The 24,548-nt window shown below is 34.7% G+C and overlaps 1 protein-coding gene across 2 annotated transcripts in view; it reads right to left on the minus strand.

Moving 5' to 3' along the window:
- LOC145679891 (immunomodulatory peroxidase-like) overlaps window positions 1–24,548 on the minus strand; it is a 173,881-nt gene that overhangs the window by 117,504 nt on the left and 31,829 nt on the right. Inside the window, exon 1 of one of the 2 annotated variants that reach the window (XM_081750408.1) lies at window positions 16,386–16,597. The exons of the other annotated variant lie outside the window; for it this stretch is intronic. The gene's annotated coding sequence lies outside the window, so the exon portion shown is untranslated. Of the gene's footprint in view, window positions 1–16,385; window positions 16,598–24,548 lie in introns of those variants that run through there. 2 annotated transcript variants of the gene reach the window in all.

Here is a 24,548-nt window from a genome sequence, read left to right on the forward strand (position 1 = left end):
TTGTACACTATTTTATGTTAGTGACCTATAAAAATAATGTTTTAAAAATATTCTTTTACTCTGGCTTTTTCTATGATATCAAACTACTCACTCTAACAGATACCAAAATGACTAGCAGCAGAAACATTGCATCACGGGGATTCATAGTTGCCAGTAGCATCATTAAACATACATCACAAAGCTCCCTCGTGGCTAAGTGGTTAGTGTACGTGCCTTTGGCGTGTGAGACCAAGGTTCGATTCCCGGTAGGAGTTTATGTGGTTCGGATCCTATGTTAACCTCTAGTTCTACGTCTCATATAGCATTACTGCTGAAACGGACTCTAAACTTAAAACAAAATCTAACATTCATCACATATCCCCTATGCATATATATATTATTGGAGGTGATACAGAAATATTAAAAACAATGCATAAATCGTTCTGGTAACAATGTAAATTTTTCTTTGTAGTATGCATAAAATACTTCTTGATAAAAAACAAGTTTGAGCTGTATCTTTTAAAATTTATTTTAACATGTTGGTATTTAATTTTAATGAATACAGTTCAAATATTCTCGACAAACTGGATACTTTAAAGTATTTCGGGTCAAGGTTAACAGGTGAAAACTATATCCACTAAGAAATTAAATATCGCCTTAAGGTAGAGGATTCTCGTTATTCTTTATCCACACTTTTTTCTCATCGCGAATTCTACTGAAGAATATGAAACTTAAAATACAAAGTGTGTTCAATAAGTTTTGCATAGATGGGTATAATATTTTTATTAGTAGCAATATGGTGATGAAATTTTAGGTGAATATACTTTGATGTTTTGCCTTTAATATGGTAATAATTGTTGTTTTCTATTGTTCACAGGTAAAGCACAATCGACACTGAAGTAGACATCAGAATCCGAGAACGGTTGGTAATAGAATTTCCGTTCAAAACCGATGATGAATAAGCCATTTGACCGCACCAGTATAAAACGTTGGTTGCATCGGCTTAGAAAAACCTAGACTTTCCAGATCAAACCAGAAAATTATGGTCTCTTCTTTCTGAGATTAATGCAGTGTTATTTTCATAGAATTATTGGAACATGGCTTCACGATTAACAAGGAGCGTTATTGTTATCACTGAATAAGGTATGACTTGTTCTCCAGGCCAATAGACCGAAGCTGCAAGGTCAGGTCATGAAAGTTCATCATGACAATGGCAAGCCTCATACAGCCATGATGACACAGTAGAAAATCATGGAAATGGATTGGAAGTCGTCCCTGATCCTTGTTATAGTTCGAACTTTTCTCCTTTCGATTCCTTCCTATTTGGTTGTCTGAAGGTTCATCTGCGAAGGAAAGTATTCGACAGTGATAAAAATAGTGTATGAAAAAATAGTGTAAAAAAACAGCCAGCCGAATTTTATCAAAGTGCATTCAAGATATGGAAATAACGTTGGACGAGATGCGTCACAGCAGATGGAAGCTACATTGAGTGATGGTCTTGTATCCAAAAGATCGAAGTATGTTTACTTAAAATTTCATTATTATAATACAACTAATAACAATATTATAACCATCTGTGCGTAACTTATTAAACGCTTATAATATAAAACATGCCTTTGTGCTGTAAGTTTATTGTTGCGAAACATGGACACTAACTCTGAGGGAAGATCGTATACACTAAAAGTATCTGAAAATAAAATTCTGAGGCGAACACTCGGACGCAAGAGGAGCGGAATGGAAATGGTGTAAACTTCACAATTTACAACGAGGAACTGCACAATTTATACCGTTTAATTACCATTTTTAAAGTTGGAGGGATCGAGTGGAGATCTTTTGTTAATGCGGTATTGAACTTACGTGTTCTATAGGTCATTGAGTTAATTAGTTGGTATATTTAGTAGTAACCTATCAATTTCAAACATTGCATTTCTAAGCTTAAATGAAAATTAATACTATTGGAACATCTAATTCTTATTACTTTCATCTTTTCGTTCAAGTATAATGAAAATTATTCCTTTCTACCGATAGCGTGCGATTAATTACACAGGAAGGGAACATTATTTTAGTATTTGCACAAATTAACATTCTTGCAACGGAGCTTCTCGGAAACGCAATCATGCACAACACATACACTGACCCTTATTCAGTGTATCTGAAACGAAATCAAGCGTAATAAGTTTACTATAGAACTATATTATGGTTTTTAATTAAATTATTTTTTACAGACTACACATTTTCTCTAGCAACACCTTGAATGCAACAATTTCTCAACTAGTTTTTGTTGATTTAAAGTTTCACCAACCTTGATAGCTTTTCGTTATTTTGAAGATTATTATGACCTTACACCATTGACCCCACACTATTGGCGTAACTAGGATATTTCGCTTACTGTTGCAAGCCAGACGTAAAAACAGGATGAAATTTCAGATTTTCAAACATGAGTCGACACAAGAAATTTCTCATGTCTCATGTGCAATGGCTATTCGAGGATGCGTTTCCGATGCGCTACCCTCCGCAGCGAACACGACCTAGGTGGCAAATCTGTAATTTTACTTTCTCCAGAGTTATAAATCATACTGTGAGCCAGTCAGGGTTTCCAGGTCATTTTTGCCAGGGTAGGTCTATAATAGCAGAGTTCCAATATTCTGCACAAGGCTATATATAATTTGAAGTACTCACCAACTACCTCCATAAAAATTGTTGCGTAAGTACCGCAGGATTCTAAAACATTGATGTTTGGATAGGGCACATAGTAGGTCCTAAAGAAAGTCTTGACTCGACCACGGTTGGTCCCATAGTATTGGAGCCACGAACCTTTAAAGTTCATTTTTTCGTTTTCTGCAGCCTATAACTCCGAAAGGAAACATTTGTGCACTCAGGTTGGTCTATACTTTTCGTCTTATCTTGGTGTCAGGAACCACCTCCCAAACGTTGTCTGTGTTGTTTTGAAACACCCGGTATATACTATTAATCAGTATTATAGTTGTGTCTGCTTTTAATACTGAAGTTAAAAGCCTTTTAATTCAGGCAACCCTCCAACTGTCTCATAATGTTGAATTGTAAGAATCATAAACAAGCCCGCACTGATATTCGAAATGGGAACCACGTGCTTCGAGGCCACACATGGAAGCTATGGTAATATATATTATTTTTTTCAGATACGGTATATAAAATCAATGAATAAACCATTATGACAAACACTTTTTAAACGGAATTTTTAATACATCAGTCTCTTATAATTTATTATTTTACTACGTAAAATTTTGTATAGTAGAACCATTTATCTTCATATGCAGATATTATATGTCTTTTGATTAAAATTACGGAACAGTTGTTACTTCCTGAGAAGTTAGTTCATTTAAATTATAGGATTTTTTCTGTATAGCTCCATTATCAATTTACTAAGATCTAATATCTATAAATATCCAACTTTATCCTGTTATGTATGATAATTGTCAGATCCGGCACAATTTATTTCCTTTGTTCTTAGCACGTATTCACTCACTATCGATCATAGCATTTTCTTCTAAGCAATGGTAAACGTGACTTTTGGTCACTGTTGGCAGTTGATAGAATTGCAGACGGGTATGTGTGCAAGAACTTATTCAAGAAACCTTGAAGCGAATTTTGTTGGCGTTAAAATGTCGGTGGAGACTGCCTATGTGAATAGCCCCTTCCATAAATATCACTGTCTCCGGTCTTGCATTCATTTCAAACATTGGGTGGGGGAGGGGACAAGGCTCAGTTGTACAGCGCTTACCTGTGCATGGCGTACGCAAAAAGGTGGGTTACATCGTAAATCCTGTAGTTTTGGACTTAACGTGTGCGTATAGGTAATATCCTACAATAAATGTATAACTAAAAACGTATGTTTTATAGTAGGTCTACTCTCCGTATAAGTGTTCCGAAAAAAAACTTACTTTCCATACGAAAGAAAAAACTGTGTGTAACCTGTCAGGATCTCATATGCACAGTGGCGAAGGGTCGTAAGAGGCTCTGAGGCCCAGCCTACCCATTTACTTTCAGAAATTATAATTTATAATTAATCAATTTCCTTTATACAGAATGTATGATAGTTTTTTAAGTTGAAAAAAATATTGTTTGATAATGAAATCGTGGTTAGCACCACTGCTAGGAGGCTCACCGAGCAGTGTCTCAGGCAGCAGTAGAACTACCGCCAAGCTACTCAGAAAATCCCGCGAGAGAACGTGTTGGTAATAACCTGCGAAAGAGACCGGCCTCAGCGCTTATCGACTTTCGTTTCTACATAAAGCGTTTCTCTCGAGACCTTCGATTTCGATTTGATATGTCAAACAAATAAAGAGCAAGAGAATGTAGGGCCCCATTCCGTACGAACTTTGCTTAATTTTGCGGACTCTAACGAAACGCAAAAGCTGGAACAAGCTATTCTAAAGGTGCTACGCCTGTTAAGGCGGATTTTCATGTGTCCTTTACCTCCGTGAGTTGCGAGCGATTGTGCTAAACAGCCAATGAAATCACGCATCGGAAATGGCGCGCTACACTCGCGTCAGAGTAGAAATTTGTTCAATTCTGACGGAAGTAGCGCGCGTACACTATTGTATTCACTGACTAACATGGCGGAGGTAAGAACAACGTTTGAAGAACTGCTCGTAGAACAAGTAAGAGAAAACAAAATTTGGACAACCTTAAGTATCCGAAATACAAGGATTCAGTATTAAGGACAAAAACATGCCATCAAATTGCTGAAAATATTGGTATCGATGGTTAGTACTTTTATATTTGTGTAATTAATTAGTTGTATTACCGGGAACAATAGATAGTTCATACAATAACTGGTATGTACAAATTATCAATCCCTATATAAAATAAAAGCAATGTAATTTGAAACATGCTTTAGTATGATTTATAAATATTTTTATTTGTTTTATAAAATTTATCCGAATCGGATTTTAATTCAAAGAAAAGGTTCCTGTATATTCCGTATTCTCGTCGAAGCTGGAAAATGGGATGAACCCACCACATTTTCCTAACATACTTCTGACGGCGGCGTTTTGAAATATAATATATTCCAGCTAAAACGATAGCTCTCCTTCGGGAATCCATTATCACAAACTAAAGTCGCAAACTTTCTATTTTACGCATGTGCATTAGCTAGCGAGTAGTAATTTGGCGCAATACACGCACGGATGTATGAAAACGAAAATAATTTACGATGAATACGTTACATGTGATGCTTCCGTTCTAACGCGGGCATGAAAATCCGCCTTTATGGCAAACTAATGCCTGTTTATTCCGTTACGTTGGCGCATGCCTGTACGAAATCAGACTCGAGTTCATTAGAATTGAGTAGAGAGTGTGCATTTTCGGGATAATGCGAGTGACTTTTTTTTTCTTACATTCGCAAAAGTAAATGAGAGAAAATGTCAGTAAGTGGAGAATATGAACATAATACAATTCATATTAAAGAATCTTCTATATCAATGATCTTATGAAAATTCATGTGTTGTTAAGGAACGAAGACTAACGCCTGTGTTGAAAATAGAACAGAGGGCAAGAGAGTTCTGCATGCATTGGTACAAAAAAATATTTGGGGTTGTTGACATAAAGAGTAACGTATGAAAAAAATATTTAAGTATGATTCTGATTTTGAAGGGGAATTAAGTGACACACAAAATACTTGTCATGTGTTTTGAAGAATATAATTAACCACGAAATTTTACAAGCAGGGTTTGTTTCAGTCATTGACTAAATAACATGGGCCTTATGCAGAGTAGTTTTGAGGTATGATTTGCGTCATACTAAAGGCCTGACTACTGCAGGAAACATGTTAGCGGAGCTCTTTAGTATGACACTAATCGCGCGCGTCAGAACGACTCTGAATAAGGCCCCATATGTTTCTTGCAAAGCGCAAATAATGTGATAATCCACATTTCCCACCCGATCACGCCCAATTAAAACAATTAAACTGCATTACTGCGAATTAAGATCAGCTATGAGTCACATACGTGAATTTCATTATGAAAGTTGAGATCCGGATCGAATAAGTGCTATCGACGGACTACAATTACGTTAAATTTATGTGAATTTGTCTTCTTGTGTTTCTGTAGTAAAATATTTATGTCTAATCTATTTCATTTTTTTTATTATTATTATTATTATTATTATTATTATTATTATTATTATTATTATTATTATTATTATTATTATTATTATTATTAGTAGTAGTAGTAGTAGTAGAAGCAGTAGTAGCAGCAGTAGTAGTAGAAGTAGTAGAACATTGGGCCTACCCTCTTGAAACTATCACCCTTCCCCACTGCATATGCACGTATATAACATAGAATTGACGTATCTAGCATACGTATGCGCATATAATATACGGAAGACTGTTAGATGCCAGACATCCTGCAGTGGCATGATGTAACATATAAGCGGAAAAAAAGGACGTGCGTATGTAGCATATGGACAACGTATGCCCCGCACAGATTTCGGTATTAAACATAAGGTTTCCGTATACTTGTACGATATATCGCTGTCCGGATAATGGATTGTTCTCAGGGTTGTACGTGGGGTCCCTGGTTTGATATCCGGACAAGAAAGTTTGTGATGAACAACATCGCGTCCGTGAGTTTTCTCGGGGCACTCCAGTTTTCTCCCACTGTCTCATTCCACCAAATCTTCCATCATCATTCACTTGCCTTAATCATCTGTCTCCCTTAGCCTTAAAAAGAGTCATAATAGTGGGACCTTAAACTGGCTGATTTTCAAGCTGGCAACGCTACGCTTAATTTGCCTTAATCCGGGATTCCAGGCTACTCCCTGGCTACACTTAATCAAAATCACTTTCACAATTGTCCTTCAGCTGAGGAACAGGAAGAATAAAAGAGAAAAATTATTGAAAATTACGACCAACTACGTAATATCTTCTGCCACAAAAGCAAAATAAGGACATACTGTGCATCCCGTAACAGGAGATAAGAAGGAATAGATATCCGCTCGAAAACAGGTTCCCAATTTGCCTTGTGCAAATCTTTAATTGCGCCCTCATTTATGAGTAGGTGATCCCCTTGAAAAATATTTTCTAGGACAGTAGATGGCAGTCACCACACGGTTGTTCTGTAAACTGTTAACAGAAAAGAAAATATAACGATTTTAAAGTTCAGTGGTCGAAGTTATAAAACTTGATTCACGCCTTTTACATGAGTGTGCTTCAGGTTATTGGATAACTTCACTGTGTTCTTTTTGTTTAATACTATATTGTTTTATAGAATGATTTCTAAAACGTCTCAAAGTGAATCCAGAGGAAAAGAAGCGACGACGAAGAAAGGAAAGAAACTAAAAAAATATTTTTTAAAAAATCGTCAAAAATCGATACACATTTTGACTGATTTCCATCGAATCTACCGCCACTTTCTTCCATATTCGCACGCAGAAAACATTTCTTAACTTCGTTATGTATAGAGCAGTGGTTCTCAACCTAATTTTTATCACGATTCCATTTTATCACATCTTCTTGCCAGCGACCCTCTTATAATTTCTGGTAGTATCACCAAAAACGATTAAAAGTACTATAAGATAAGAAATAGCTAATCAGTTGAAAATGATTTGATAATAATCTGCGTCAGGAAGATTGAACTACTACATTGGCATACTAGCGAAATCACACCATGCTCAGGTATCGCATTAGTTTTCAATTTTAATTGTATTTCAATAAGCAAGTTTTGCTGCATTTTTTTTCCCTGGTATTTCAATATGCAGTTCTCATTAGTTTCATATCGTACTCTTTCATTTCAATTGATTTTTAAACAACTCCGCACCTGTTGAAAATGTTTAGATCTATTTTTTGTTGTTCTTAACAGTGTGTGTGAAAATAAAAATATGCCTATCAGAACAAAATTTAAAGGCCCAAACCTTATATATGATTAAAGTTTGATCAAGATAGGTCTGGTAACTCAAGAGTTATTAAGTTTCATTAATTTTTATAGATGTATCCCCTCCCCTCCCCAGACCCTTCAGTTCTATAGTTAAAGTGATATGATAGAAACCACCTCATATCTGAACCTCATCTATGTTGAAAATTTGATAAAAATCGCTCGGATGGTTTAAGCGTGATGACGTCACCAAGATAGTCACTTTTATTTTTATTTTTTTGACATTTATCTCCCTCCTCCCCCTCCCCTTCATTGCATTGTAAAAGTGAAATGAAGAAAACATCCCAGGCCCGAACCTTGGTATTTCCTATTTGAGTTTTTGTTTGGCTCATTTATGTTCAACCGTTTTTGAGATATTTCCGTGAAAAGATTAAAATGGGCCACCCTATATATATATATATATATATATATATATATATATATATATATATAGAAAGAGAGAGAGAGGGGTGATTAATTCGTGTGTCAGTTTCATTTGTTCACTGTGCAAAAGTGGTATGAGGTAAAGCCGTGCAATTTGGTGTAACTTTAGACAAAGGACAAGTTTTGTCTCGCCATAGAAGCATGTCACTTGTACTAGAGGTTGAAGAGATATAGGGTTTAAGGTCAAATTTCGATTTTTCCGTATGGGACTGCAATGGTAAATTCTGAAAGAATCTGAAAACAAAGAAAAAGCTGTATGGTATGATTCTATGTCGCAAGGCCACCAAATATGCGTCAATCAAGTGTCAAAGTCAGAGATCACAGTCAGATCAAGGTCACAGGTCACCTTGAGAACCCATTTGAATACACTGAAAACAACGCAATGTCCGTACCTTATCATGTCAAATGGGTTCTCAAGGTGACCTGTGATCTTGATCTGACAGTGACCTCTGACCATGACACTTGATTGACACATATTTGGTCGCCTTGCGACATAGAATCATACCATACAGCTTTTTCTTTGTTATCACTTCGATTTACGTTTTTTCAAGCTCTTTCAGAATTTACCATTGCAATCCCATAAGGAAAAAATAGAAATTTGACCGTTACCCTATATCTCTTCAATCTTTAGTGCAAGTGACATGCTTCTATGGCGAAACAAAACTTATGTCCTTCGTCTAAAGTTACACCAAATTGCACGGCTTTACTTCATATCACTTTTGCGCAATGAACAAATGCGCAGTGAATAATTACCACGACGGGATTTGAACCCAAGTAGTTGCACTGAGAGTTTCCTGTTTTCACATTTTTTTTTTTTTTTTTTTTTAAAGAAATCGCCCCAACCGGAATATTATTTGCCACTGGCACCTCATGTGCTTTCGACGTATTCCAAACACTATAGGAACACGAACACAGAAATACTGAGGACAATTAAAATTCCGACTTTGCTCTTCACAGGAATTCGAACCCCTAGTAGATTGCGCCTCATGATCAGCAGCCTCATGATCATGTGGCCTCAATTTGCCACAAATTCCTCATATGAACATAAGAAAATAAACTAGTAGTTATGGAACATAAACATAGAACTGTCTATTTCTACACGTGTTGATGCAATTTAAAGAATGTGAAAAAAATTCTGTCGTCTTTTCTTCTTTGACAATTAGAAGTTATGTAAAATATGAAATGTAGTGTAAATCGGGACAATCCCTGCAACCGATGACCAGCGCCGTAACTTAGATTTTTTCTGAGGGGAGGGGCAAACATTAATAAGCTTATTTGGGCCCCTTAGAAAAAGTTGTTCTTCTGATTCTTGGGTCCCCTCTTTCCAACTTTCTCTTAATCTTTATGGGCATCCCGGAGCCTGTGTTCCTTGTTAACTACTTTTTAAATAATGTTTATATTTATTTTGTATTAACTTATTTATTTTGTAATAACGCATGTAAGCTAATACAGACAGCATGATAAATCATCAATTACCGCTGTGTTCATTTTTCTAGTTGTTGCCTTAACCTAGATTTTTAGGTAATTCAAATTCTGATCACACTGTAATTTCTATGGATGGCAACACTGAAAATTCTTCCGATTCGTATTGTCGGGTCGGGAGTAGACTAACATTATTTATTAATGACTCAAGTTACATTTTATTATTTATTTTCACTTACGAAAAACTAGCGAAAGAAAAATTGATAGCTTTTGAAAAATATTTAGTAGTCTGGCCCCTTAATATCATACCGAAGATAGGTGAATGATTTCTATTGTAAGATGTGGGCTAGTAGCTTTTTTCTTGGGCTAGTAAAATTATGTTGCTTATTTGCATCCCTGTGTTAAATACTGTTCGAATAAAAGAATGGGGACACGATGGCCCAGTGGTAGAGCGCTTACCTCTGGTAAGTGGGGTCCATGATTGGATCCTCCGTCAAGTAAGTTTGTGGTGGACAACATGGAGTCCGTGGGTTTTCTCGGAATATTCCAGTTTCCTCCAACTTTTTAATTCCACTAATTCTTTCATCATCATTCACTTGCTTTAATCATTGTCTCCCTTATCTTAAAGGGCATAAGCGTGGAACGTTAAACTGAATTATTCCATTCCAATTTTCAAAATAACTATCAGTACAAACTGTGGTTCCATTAAGAGTCTTCATCCCGGCGAAATTAAAATACCGCTAATTTTACAGTAATTATGTGATATCTTCAAATAGATAAAAGATAATTGAAATATAGAACAAGAGCGCCCTAGACAATATTATTTTGCGTGAGATACCGCTATCACAAGTCACCTAGTGGCTTTCCGTTTTCAGCTGTTTAGAAACGCGAAAATAAATGCCGATTTTCAAAATGGCTCGAAATTGAAAGCAGATAAGTGAGTCGTGATAATGGTTTCTCATGTAAAATAATATTGTCTAGGGCGCTCTTGTTCCACATTTCGATTATATTTTATCTATTTGAAGATATCACATAATTACTGTAAAATTAGCGGCATTTTAATTTCGCCGGGATGAAGACTCTTAAGTACAAAGATAGTAAAGAAATGATACTGCAACACAATGGTATGCATAAGTTTTCCTGAGTAAAGATAAATTGGTGAGTTTATTATTATTATTATTATTATTATTATTATTATTATTATTATTATTATTATTATTATTATTATTATTATTATTATTATTATTATTGAAGATTTGAAAATTCAATACTGCATTTGAAACCGCAAAAGAGGTCTGATCAACGAGCGGCATTGAGCGGATAGGGGAGAGCGTGAAGTATACATTGTTCACAAAGAAGGGGTGCCAGGTACACGAGGTTTTAAACCACTGAACAAAGCCAACTAGGACATTACAGTGAAAAGTAAAAGATAGAAATGACATTATTTTGAGTTTTTAAAAGTCCGTTATACAACGAACTCATTTGTGGCTATCTGGTAAGCGAACGTGTCTTCGACGCGGGAGAACCGGATTCGATTCCCGGAGCAATCTAATGTGATTCGGATTTGGCCTCGTTAGGTAATAATTCTCACTCCTCGGTAGTGTTGCGCACGATATAAGAAATAAGTTTTTTTTTTTCGACTCGTCTCATTATTTTTATATTAGTCACTTCTTGATTCTTGGGAAGTTTTACTTGTGTCTCGTCTCGTTTTGCAAATTTATGTAATTACAACATTTTATGCCGTGATTTTCCTCCCGCCCCTTAATTTAAGGTAGTTTATCAGAATCCTTTCTCGTCACGAGAAGTCCACGAAGACTGTAATATAACATAATTCAAACTATATTTATTATTGGAGTATACTGTACATTCAGACAAGGCAAGTCAATTAATTTATTTAATTTTCACTTGTTTACAGTAGTCGCTAAATATAAATAAAACATTTGGTACTAAGAAATCGAACTCTCGTTTTAATAACAAAAATCAGCCATTAGTGTCAAAGAAATGTGCTGTTCGCTTTTGAAATTAGAACACATGCAAGAACAGGAATTTGATGGGGAAATAATTATGTATGAAAATTCTGATAATGACTAAAGATATGGAAGCACCTGTTAACTCATGCGAGAAGGTCACGACTACGAAAGAAAGAAAGAAAGAAAAAAAAACGTAACAGATGGGAAAATAATTATACGTAAGTGTTGGCGTGTTTACATAATGTTCCGTTTCGACTTCACGACAGATTACGAGTCTAGTATAAACAATAAGTCATTTGGTTCGATTATATCATGTAAACTAAAATATTTTATTTGAATGGTTTCACACAGTACTTGGAACAATTAATGTCTATAAAAAAGCCGTAAGATTGAATAGACACGGCCGTATTGTCTTTTCTTTGTTTTGTTCGCAGCAATAAAGTATATTTTGTTCGTAGCAATTAGACTTGCTAAGGAGACAAGAATTGCGACTGTCTCGTCTCGAAATGATGTCATAAAAAGTTATGTCTCTTTTCGGCAACTGTAACTCTTTATAATGGAAGAGCACCGTCTCGTCTCATCCCATCATCTCTTGTAGGTAACCTGAACAATGAATTCTGTTGAAATGATCATAAACTTTACAATTTTGCATGTGGTTTGTCACAAAGATCGTAAAGAAAAAAGGAAATACGAGGTTCCACTAGCGGATCCAGAAGGATCGATTGGGGTGGGGTGGAGGTTCACTTCCTAGAAGATGAATAGCCTCAAGGTGACCAAAATTTTAATTTGCAATAATGAGACGCATATGAATCTGAGGTTCGACGGGGGGGGGAGGGTGAACCTTATTTCCAGATTCCATTTTAAGACCGGATTCGACGGGCGGTGTTATCCAGGGTTGCCAACTTTCGGTATTATAAATTCCGAAATTATTGAGAAAACAGGATTTTTCTAAATTCGGAAATTTATCAGAATTCCGGAAATTTTCTGATTTTACTTTCGGATTTCGGAAAGTTTTCGATTTTACTTTTCGGATTCCGGATCCGGAATCGGCCATCCCAGCAAACATCTCTGGATGTGCGCCTGGATTGCTCCCATAAGATTTCTCGGGGCAACGTAAGTTTTCATTGAAAAATGGCACAATGGAACTTTAGTTAGTAAAATTAGTGAAAAGTTTAACGGATTATATAAAGGAAAATATTTAGTTAAAATTAAAATTAAAAACGACAATTTTCGCTATTATGCTATAAGAATATCTTAAGTTATGAAAGCTTATATAAAATGTAATGCATGAAATTGACGGCATGGGAAAATTATTAGTCAATTTTGCTGTTTTCAAAGAAACTGGTAAAAAATAAAGATATCAAAAAAATAGGTTAAAAAGTGTCAATGAAAGGATATATTTTTTAAAATAAAATTTTAGTGTATAGGATACTAATGTAAACACTTTTTTGAAATGAAGTCCTTTGAAAGTACTCAAATACAGTAGAGTGTCGAAAACCTGGCCTCACGTGGAACGGAAGGGTGTAAGAGTTTGTGAAAATGTCAGGTTATCGGGAATGGGATTAGAAGGGAATAAGTACGAGTGTTTTCTCACAAAATACAATACTGTACTGTTTTGGTTGCTTCAGAATATAAAGAATAAACTGCCCAATTACCCTTAAACAAAGAAAAAGTACGTACTTTATGAAGGTATAGAGTCTTTACTATACATGAAAACTAATGAATACATACTGTATAGTAATTTATTTGATAAGACAGACCTCAGAAAAATGGCACAAAGTTATCTATAGTGAAAAATAACTAGCCGACTTTGCAAAAACTAGCTAGTTGTTTGCAAGCTACTTATCCAAGGTCGTGGATAAGAAAAAAAAGAGTATCCATAACTCAATACATACTTCTGGACAGGACTGCCAAATATCTGAAAAACCATCAAATATAAAGAAACAAAAGTTTAATGGCGGCTATGTGTTCATAAATTTGCGTACAATAGATTTAAAAAGCAACAAATAGAATACCATTGCCTCCTGTATTTTGGAGAACCTAATTTTAATAGACTATCTTCTCTGACTAGACTATGTCGGCTGTCTAAAATACAACAATTTTAAATTGTGTGTTAGAACGTAAAAAAAAAAAAAAAAAAAAAAAAAAAACAACGCAAGTATTATGTATGGAAGTGAATGTTCAGTTAGTGTTTTAGGTTCTAACAACATATATACAATGAAGATGGTTTATTAGGAGTTAACACCCTTTACATCATTAAGGCTCCATAAAAAGGTGAATGCCCAATTTAGGATTCAATCCATATAAGATCCCGCCCAGGGCCGGCCCTAGGCAATTTGCCGCCTCGCGGAATGGTATCATTTGCCGTCCTCATTTCTTCACAAAGAACAAATCTTGAAAGTCATGATTTTAAGTATGCTACTCCATGAGGAGCAACGATTAAGAGGGAAAAGGTACTCGCACTCAGAAAGATCCACACACTATAAATATAATCTCGTTGTGCCTGTTTTTTCTTTAAATAATAATTTATTATGTTAGTGAAAAATAAAGCAAATAAACCTGCAAAGGAATATGTTAATCCTTTTTATAGAATACAATATCGAGCTTCCAACTCAATATATCAGTTTGAAATTCCAGTGCAAGTAGCTTTCTTATCTTTATATCTTGATTTTTCTCTTACATCTGTTAAAAATTTTGAAAAAAGAAAACTTGTTTCGATCTTCAATGATAAGGAACTTGTTTGTGACAAAGACAAGACGAGTTACTGTATCAAAATTGTGATAACTAACTAAGTGGAAAACGTGTTCGCTACTGTGTAAGAATTGAGTTCTTGTATTTGACAACTAAGCAATTGATGCTGGGATTTGTTTCACCATTTTCTTTAGCACTGCCCATGCGACCTAAATATGATTTATGAATATAGTATTCAAATAGAAGGTCAACTTAGTATATTTAACTATCATCGTCATGAAATCTGTTTCCAACAAGAAATATTTATTTTAAATAATATAGTTACGACAGATTTTGCTGCCCCGAGGAAATGCACGTGTTGCGCAACTCCCACCGGGAATTGAATCCCACTCTCAAACGCCGAAGACACGCAAGCAAATCACAACCATTAATGAGCTCTGGAAATAAGATTTGACAATAACAGAACATGAATAAAGTTGATTCAACGTGGCCAAGACCTAATATCGATTCTAAATGGAAATCATGTAACTTAGATCCCACGGTAAGCAGTGGAGCTACGTCTCAAACAACCTAGGTGCTGAAAATGATGTTCAACTGAAATCCAATCCACCAATTAACACAAGACAAACAACCAACACAGAGAGTTAAATGTAATAAAAGAAAAAGTTATATTGAATTGTATCACATTGATAAGGTACTTATTTCTGCTGTTAGATTCGATCGCAGGTTGTATGTGATAGATTCCATCATGTCAATGGGGTTTTCTACGAGTCCTCGCATTTTTTGCCACATTCCCATTCCACCAATTATTTCATAGATAAATAAATACATTTTCACTAATCATCCGGCCTCTTTAACCTAGAAGGCATAATCAAGGGACGTTAAGCTATAAATATCATTCAATTTCATTTTTAAAACAGAAGAGAACTGGTTCCATTAACATGAGATAAGTGGCAGGTGATAGGTAGTCAAGTTAATAGATTTCGTTGTTCTTTATGACGTATTTATCAAAATCTTACTATCAAAGCCATATGCACAGCACGTGTATTTGCACGGGATGGGACTACCTGTCATAATTATATTAGTTAAAATAAACATTTATTGTTAGAAACAGACTTCATGGTGATGGTAATTAAATACTTAGCTGACCTTCTATTCATAAATGATGTTTAGGTACCATTAGTTTAAGGTCACATGGACAGTGCTAAAGCAAATGGCCAAGCAAATGCCAGCTTGAATTGCTTGATTGTTGTCAAATACAAGAACTCAATTTTCGAACAGTAGCGAACACTTGCTCCATTTAGTTAATTATCACAGTTTTTATATGAAAACTAGTCTTAATTTTGTCACAAACAAATTCCTTATCATTGCAGTCAGAATAAGTTTTTTAATTATTATTTTTAACAGATGTAGAAGGAAAATCAAGATATAAAGATAAAAGCGCTAGCTGCACTGGAACTGCAAACTGACGTATTAAGATTGAAACTCGATATTGAATTCTATCAAAAGCGTTACCAGGAAGTGTGTTTGCTTTATCTTTCGCTAACATAATAATTTATTATTTTAAAAAGATACAATGAAATTGTATTTGTAGTGTTTAGGTCTTTCTGAATGTGAGTGGCACTTTTCCTCCCCTTCGTTGCACATGATGTGATATCAAACTTAAAATCGTGGCTTTTAAAATTTCTTCTTTCTGGAGAAAGGTTTGCCGATAAATGATGTCAAGGGCGCCTATCCTGGCGGGGGGGGGGGACCTCCGCAAAGCTTATGTGGGCCTCCCTAGTATATTTATGAATATACAATATTTGGCGTAATTTGAATTCAATTTGTTTTAACGTCCTCATATATATACCTTCTGCGTCTGAGTGGGACCCCAAATTTACATAGAACCGGAAATCGGCGCTCTTGAATGATTTCATTGCAGGGTCAGCAAATTGCTTAGGAGCGTGCAAAATCAGAGCGTTTTAAACATATATAATATTGTACTTACGTAAATTTTGATTTAACAAGAATAATTTCTTAGTGATCCTAATGCCACACTCTTTCCTCACAGTATCCAGGGGGATAAAAAAGTTCAAGAAAATTTCTTTTACAAACACATCACATTTGTCCTCACGTTGAGAAGTTTGTAATGATGTCAAAAACAAAACACGACTATGTAAAACCAAAATTTCACTAATATACAGAACGAATATAATCCACTTCGCTGTAGTCACTGTTTCAACGTGAAATGAGGTACAAATATTACTTCAATTTCAAATTTACAGCAGAGACTGGAGAGTTCCAAATGGTGGCACCAAGTTATAAGAGATAGTCTTTCATCCAAATAATAACTTTTACTTTCTCTATTATAAATTAGGAGTGGGGATTCAATGGGAAGATTTATCCATTGAATTGTTGGATCGTAATGCGAAATTTATGATGGCTTCTTCATAATGCTTTTAATCTTGAGCTCTCTCAAAAGAAAATAGTAATAGAAATGGTAGAAATACAACGTGTTTTGTTTCATGTTATTCAACCGTTCATGTTATTACCTTCTTAATTAAAGGAAATTAATAATACATTCACATTTTGTTCTCTCGTGTGTTACACTTTTATTGTTATCGTATTGTCATTATTATCGTTACTAATCAAAATAGTTATTGTTTTTATGATAATTTCTTTATTTTTTCTCTGAGAATCAGTCATTCTTAGTTATAGCAGTTACTTCATATTTCCTGAAAACTATATTTTATTTTTATTGTTATAAGAACAATTTTCCTTCCTTAATATTAAAGTTTTAGGAAGTTTTAATCATTTTCTCTCTTCTCGTCGATGGAAATCTCTGCGCACACTGAGAAAAATCCGTTATACAGAGAGCGCTGTACAAATACACGACATCCTTATGTTTACTATGGAAATATGTTTTCCATATGCTAAATACGTACCGGTACTGCCGTTTACCCTCTTAGATGTTACATCGTGCCGCTGCAAGATGTCTGACATCTAACATATTTCCGTATATTACATACCTATATACGTATATGTTACATACGTAAGCTATATGTTTTATACGTCCATCTGAATGTGAGATCCTGAGCGCCTATTTACAGTTCTTTCGTTCGTACCTAAAGTACGTTTACCTGGAGCACAAACTTTTTCAGTTTTACACGTTTGCTGAAGGATGTTACATTGGGTTATACGTTAAGTTCAAAAACTTCTGGATTTACGCATGTAACCTACGTTTTTACGTACGCCACATACGTTTATTTCCTCAGTGTAACATAAACTGAAATATCTCTCTAAAACAATAAATGGATTTATCCATCAGATACTCTCACAAAACTCTTGGAAAGTAAACATAAAGAATATGGTCAACTTGGCAATAGATCTGTATCAGCTGATAGTAACATTGAAAATATGAGAGTGTTTGATTCCGTGATCATTGTTAGTTCATATTATTGTTTATTAGTTATAAGATGGATAATTGCTTACACGTATTATCACTGTAGAGTTATACTATCAATTAAAAGGTATTGACGCTTACATCTGTGGTTATTTAGCATAAATTATTCACTAATTTTGAAAAAGGGTATATTTCCAAAAGTATTACAAGTACACCATTCTTACACAATTTTGAATACCGAAGAAAGCTACAAAGATAAAATTAAGATATGTTTAAATGAATCCCAAACTAATGTCCGGGTAGGAAAATCTTTGTCCACGAGCTTTCATGTGGAGAATGGCCTGACACAAAGAGATGGGTTATTCAACTTTGTCCTGGAATACGCTATAAGAAAAATCAAATATAGCAACCAGCAAGGGCGCCGATCCTGGGGGGCCAGGGGGGCCCGGGCCACCCAAAGCTCATGTGAACCCCTATTGTATCTATGAATATACAATATTTGGCATAATTTGAATGCAATTTGTCTTAAAATCCTCATATATATATATATATATATATATATATATATATATATATATATATATATATATATATATATATATATATATATATATATATATATATATATATATACCTTCTGCATCTGAATTCCCCCTCCCCAATTTACAGAGAAATCGGCGTGTCGGCGTCCTTGGCAACCAGGGCTTAGAGTTGAATGGTATTCACCAGGTTATGGCGTGTACTGATGATGTAAATTTAATAGGGGATGATAGAACAACAGAAAGAAATGCAGAAGTCTTATTAAACGCTTGCAGGGACTGGGTTTAGAATAAATGGAGAAAAACAGTAAATGTATGGAAGTTAGTCGGGATCAGAATACGGCAAATTATGGATGCGTTAAAATATCAAATAATATTTTTGATAAAGTGGATACTTTCAAATATCTAGGATCAATATTAACAGACGAAAACCATATTCCCGAAGAAATTAAATGTCGACTAAAAGGATGGAATTTGTGTTATAATTCAGTTCAAAATCTCTTGTCGTCGCGAATTCTGACGAGGAATTTGCACCTTAAAATATATAAAACGATAATCATACCTGTTGTTCTGTATGGCTGCGAAACATGGTCGCTTACTCTGAGGGAAGAACATAGACTGAAAGTATTAGGAACTCCTGAGAGAAATATTCGGACCCAAGAGGAACGGGAATGAGGAATAGCGGAAATTTCATAACGATGAACTACATAATTTATACGGTTTACCAAATATTTTTAGGGTCATCAAGTCTTAGAGGCTCAGGTGGGCAGGTCATGTAGCCGAAATGAAAGAAAGTAGGAACGCTTTCAAAGTCTTAGCTGGAAGACCAACCGGAAAACGACCATTAGGAAGACCCAGGCGCAGATGGGAGAACAATATTAAGATGGATATCGCAGAAATAGGGATACAAAGTAGAAACTGGATCCAGTTGGCTAAGGATAGAAGTCAATGGAGAGCTTTTATGAACCTCCGGGTTCTATAGGCCATAGAATTAGTTAATTATTACACGTAAACACATGAAAGATATATGGAAAGAATCACAAAGTTACCAAGTTTATACTCCCTCTACAAATGTTCAGTATGTGCCCGTTTGGTGACTCGACATGCGTTCAGATGATACTCGTGCTCATTCCATACATTTTGTAGCATAGTCCTGTCAATTGTCTGCACTGCAGCACTGATGCGTTCTTTGAGCTCGACTAAGGATTGCGGTAGTGGGGGTACGTAAACATAGTCCTTAACGTACCCCAACAGGAAGAGGTGGCAGGGCATTAAATCAGGAGATCTGAGAGGCCAGGTGCTTTTCCTTTTACACAAGCAACCAGTGTCCTTGAATTGCTAATACCACCCCAAAATGCTTTGTTTATATGGCGGTTCTTCTCCATACTCTCTTCTGAAACCACGTTGCACAGCTGTAACAGACGAACATCTAGCATATTCAAGCACAAAAAGAAAGTTTTCGTCACGTACTAACCTCATACTGCTAGACTGCCACACCAAATCGGAAAGATAACGGACTCGTGCTGCCACACAGTACGAACTTTTTGAGTTTCTGGTTCTTTTCACATATATCTTTAATGTGTGTACGTGTAACACTTTTGAAAATATAGCCTTTTCAAAATGAATGAATCATTTATGATAACCCTGTATTATAGTAGTAGGATGATAGTATGGGAATAATTTCGTAACAGAAACCTCTCAGAAGAATCAACAATTTAAAGAAAAATCGTCACAATAACGATTATTTTGCTATCAGAACTTGCTGAAAATTGATAGTTTTTCTACTCATTACTAACATTCTCAAAAGGTTAGCATCCTTAATACTGCGTATCATTTTAGCATTCATTCTTTCTCTTCTGTCATCACACCTTGTCACTCAGAATACAATTTCTTCTCATATCTTGTTCTAAAAAGTTTTTTTTTTTTAAATCCAAAATTAAGTATTTCCAATTTACATATCCTTTCCTAGACATTCTCTGTTTGATTCCTTGGATTTTTTTTTTAATTCCACGACCAAGTACTCTTTTTGTTCTGCTATGTCTTTTATCACATCATTCAGAATAGAATTTCTTCTCAAGTCGTCTCGTATTCAGTTTCTTTTCTTATCTAAAATTATTTCCAATTTGTTATCCTTTCCCGAACTTTTTCCAAAATTTCCCTCTTGACTTGTCGGTAATTTTCTTCCTTCTCGTATATACTTGCTTATCGTTTTTCTTCTTTCACACCTTATATCGCATAGCTCAAAATACAATTTCTTCTAAATTCATGTCACAAACAATTTCTTTTATTTTTTTTTCTAAATTTTATTTTGAACTCTTTCGTAGTTAAACGGTACGCGCCTTTGTATTAGGACACCCGTGTTCGATTCTCGGTGGGAGCTTATGTGGTTTGGATCAAGCGTCTCATAGCATCGCTGCTGAAAGGGACATTAAAATCAAATTAAAATCCGAAGTTTACTTCCAATATACTTACTTGATTTCTCCAACATTTTCTCCTTGATTTTTCGTTTGTTTTTGCTTCTTTCTTGCAAATACTCAACCAATTGTTTGTCTCCTGCTACATGTTTTATTGCATCATTCAGAATACAATATCTTCTCAAATTCTGCCTTAAATAGTTTTGTTTCCTTATCTAAAATTGCATTATTTCCAACGTTGTCATCTTCTTTTGGACACTTTCCAACATTTTCTCCCTGGGTTTTCATTTATTTTCTTATTCTTTTACATGAGCGATTACACTTTTCTCTTCTATATTTTTATCACATTGCTGAGAATAAAATTTGTTGTCAAATTCAGTCCTAAACAGTTTGTTTCATATCTAAAATTATTTCCAACGGTGTTATCCTTTTCCGGACATATCGTCTCTACTTGTTCTTTCGTTCATTTTATCATTCTTTTACATGACCAGTAACCATTTTTCTTCTTGCATATCTTTATATCGTCACTCAGAAAAAAAAAATCTTTTCTCAAATTCTCTTCTAATCAGTTAGCTAAAATTAAATTTTCTCCAAATTAAATAATCCTCTTTAGGACTTTTCTAAACATTTCTTCGGTAACCTTTCGTTTTATTGTCTTATTCTTTAACGTGTCCAAACTCCTTTTTGTTTTTCCACATCTCTTATCACATTGCTCAGAATACAATTTCTTCTCAAATTCTGCCCTAATCTTTGTTTTCTTATGTAACATTACATATTATCCTTCTCTTTAGGACTTTTCCTAACATTTCTTATTTGACCTTTCGTTTCATTTTCTCATTCTTTAAAAAGTCCAACCATCCGTTTTCTTCTTCTTCCACACTTTTTATCACAGTTCAGAATACGACTACTTCTGGGATCATATCTTAATCAGTTCGTTTTCTCATCTGAAATTACTTCCTATTTAGTTATCCTCTTCTGAAGTTTTTTCTTTTTACATGCAACCCAATAGAAGAAAATTTACATAGTACAAAAAGTCCATATTTCAACAGTAATATACTTAGGTACATGTTTATGTGTGTATATTGTGGATCCAGAATTTTTTCAAGGGGAACTATACACATCCTTCTGTCATTTTGTATATCATATGTTGTAAAGTCGCGATAGAGTTTTGCAGTTTTATTCAGTTTAATTGAAACTCATGACAGAGATGTAATTCTTCTTTGATCCACCTGTGAAACTCAATGTAGATCCATTATATAAAAATTAATTTAGTATATATATATATATATATATATATATATATATATATATATATATATATATATATATATATATATATATATATATATATATATATATATATATATACTGGGAAAATGTATGGAATGGAAATCAACATCGAAAAATCGGAAATCATGAGAATATCCCGTGCAAACGCAGTCTTACGAGTTAGAGTAGGGTCGAACACTTCAAGTATTTGGATGTATTTCGACGAGAGACGTTTACTTCACTAAAGAGATCAAGTCAAGAATTCCTATAGCCAAAGAAACATTCAACAAGAAAATATCATTCTTAAATAGTGGGCTTAATATTTAACAGGAAGAAGTTGATGAAATGCTATACATGGAGCATTGGACTGTATGGTTCTGAGACTTGGACATTACGCAAGTTAGAGAGGAAATATTTAGAGAGTTTCAAAATGTGGTATTGGAGGAAGATGGAGAAGATAAAGTGGACAGAGACAGCAACAAGTGAAGATATTTAAAAACAGATAGGAGAGAATAGGGCACTTCTAGCCAGCATCCTTCATAGGAAGGCCAATTGAATTGGACACATCTTGCAAAGAAATTGTCTTCTTCATACCTCCATAGAAGGAAAGATGGAAGGAAAACGAGGAATAGGAAGAAGAACACAACTGATTGATGATTTGAAAAATAGAAGAAAATATTGGAAGTTAAAAAGAGAAAGCTGAAGATCGAGAAACATGAAAGAAGCATTTCCAGGCCCAAACCTAAAATTAAAAAAAGAAAACTCATTAGTCAAAGGGCCTGCCAAAATGCGGAATACTAGTAATATAGTAGTAATATATAATATATAGTACTAATATAGTACTATAGTACTATATATATTCACTAAATTTATCTTCCTTGTGTACTCCATTGCATATTCGAGCATAAGATTTCCATTAAATGAGGTGAACGCACCTGTTTTCACTGCAACAAGGATACTTCACAAGGTCTTGGCTTTGGGTATGCCATTTATATGGATTAGGTTTCAAGAAGTTTTGTAGAGTTTGGAAAATCCAGCTAGCCGCAACTTAATGAAATTATGTTATTTTTTTATTTTAAAGAAATATGCCCTTTCCTACATGGCAATTTTTTTTTTAAAGAAAAGAAAGCAAACTTTGAGATTAATTTACATTTTGTGAATAATTTGGATTAGACTGAGGTCACACAAAGGTATGGCTTCAGTAAAGCGACACACGATGTTCAATTCGTTTTGTTTCAGGCTTGAATGACAAGGAAGAAAAAAGAAATTTGAAAAAACGGAAAGTAGCCGAAAATCACGTAAGTTCTAGCGGAATAAAATGCAGGTGAGTGAAGACAGTAAGGTTACAAGAAAAAGACTATCTGATTGGTTTAAGCAAACTTTTTTTTTTTAATTTTTTGCCTTACGAAGCACAATTAAATGGCCTACAGTAACACTATTTTGCTTTCAATAGAAAACGTCGGAGGCCAACAGTGGACAAGTACGGAGAGCTGCCAAAAGTGTGTTACGTTCCAGTTCAAACCGTGTAATCTTGACATGAATTCAAGTGTATGGATCTATGCAGTACGTTGCACACACTTATCGTAACATTTAGAAAACCCTCACTTCGAATCTTGATACGTGCACTACAAAGCCAAGTCCATTTTCTTCTTGTACTGTAACTGAAATGGCTTTCACTTGCATTTCCAAAAGAAATTTGTTTCACTGCAAAGTATCTCGCAATTTGAAAAAAAATAAATTAAAATCGTGCTTTTTTCGTGACAGCGAAAGTGAATTGGTTTACAAGTTGAATTGACAAGTTAGTTCTTTTTGGGGGGAGGGGGGAGTAATGAGTAGGTTTGATGACATTACTTTTCTACAAGTTAGAAATCACGATGATAAGGATTTAATTTAAAATTAGTGGTTAAATAATGTTAGTCTTGTTATGTAATAAGAAAGTACTGTCACAAAGAGAAATGGATATATATGTTCTTTCTACAATAGCTTGTGACTTAATGAATTAATTAACTGCAATGATTTTTAATTTCTGTACAGCAAATTGAGTTCCTTTTGCTCCAAAAGAAAACCCATGAAAATTGGTCAATTCGTTTTAGAGGTATTCATAAACGAAATGTATACTTTTTTTCCTGCTGATGGTACATACATTAATCTAATATAAATAAAATAGAGAGTTTCTTTGTATTTCAATATGTCTGTGTGTCTATGTACGGCCTGAGGACCAGACGAGTGGACCGAGAGTTATCTAATTTTGGTCACGGGTACTTTGATTCATGCCCCAGACCAAGACGAAGCTTTTTTTTTTTTTCAAATTTCGAACCACGGGATCTCAGGGAGGGGGCCGTTTACCAGGACATGTAAGAGTAGTAGAAAATGACCGATATTAGTGTCAAATTCATAGTTTTCGCGATCGCTGACATTAATGGTGAAACTCCGATCGCATTAACTTCCAAATTTACCCTATTCGGCTGCAGGCCGGAGATCACCGGGGACAGGAGATACCAAGACATGTAAAAATAATCCAAAATGACCGACATTAGTGTTAAATC

Source organism: Thermobia domestica, chromosome 2 (assembly GCF_964235325.1).
Source record: "Thermobia domestica chromosome 2, izTheDome1.hap1.1, whole genome shotgun sequence".
NCBI lineage: Eukaryota > Metazoa > Arthropoda > Insecta > Zygentoma > Lepismatidae > Thermobia > Thermobia domestica.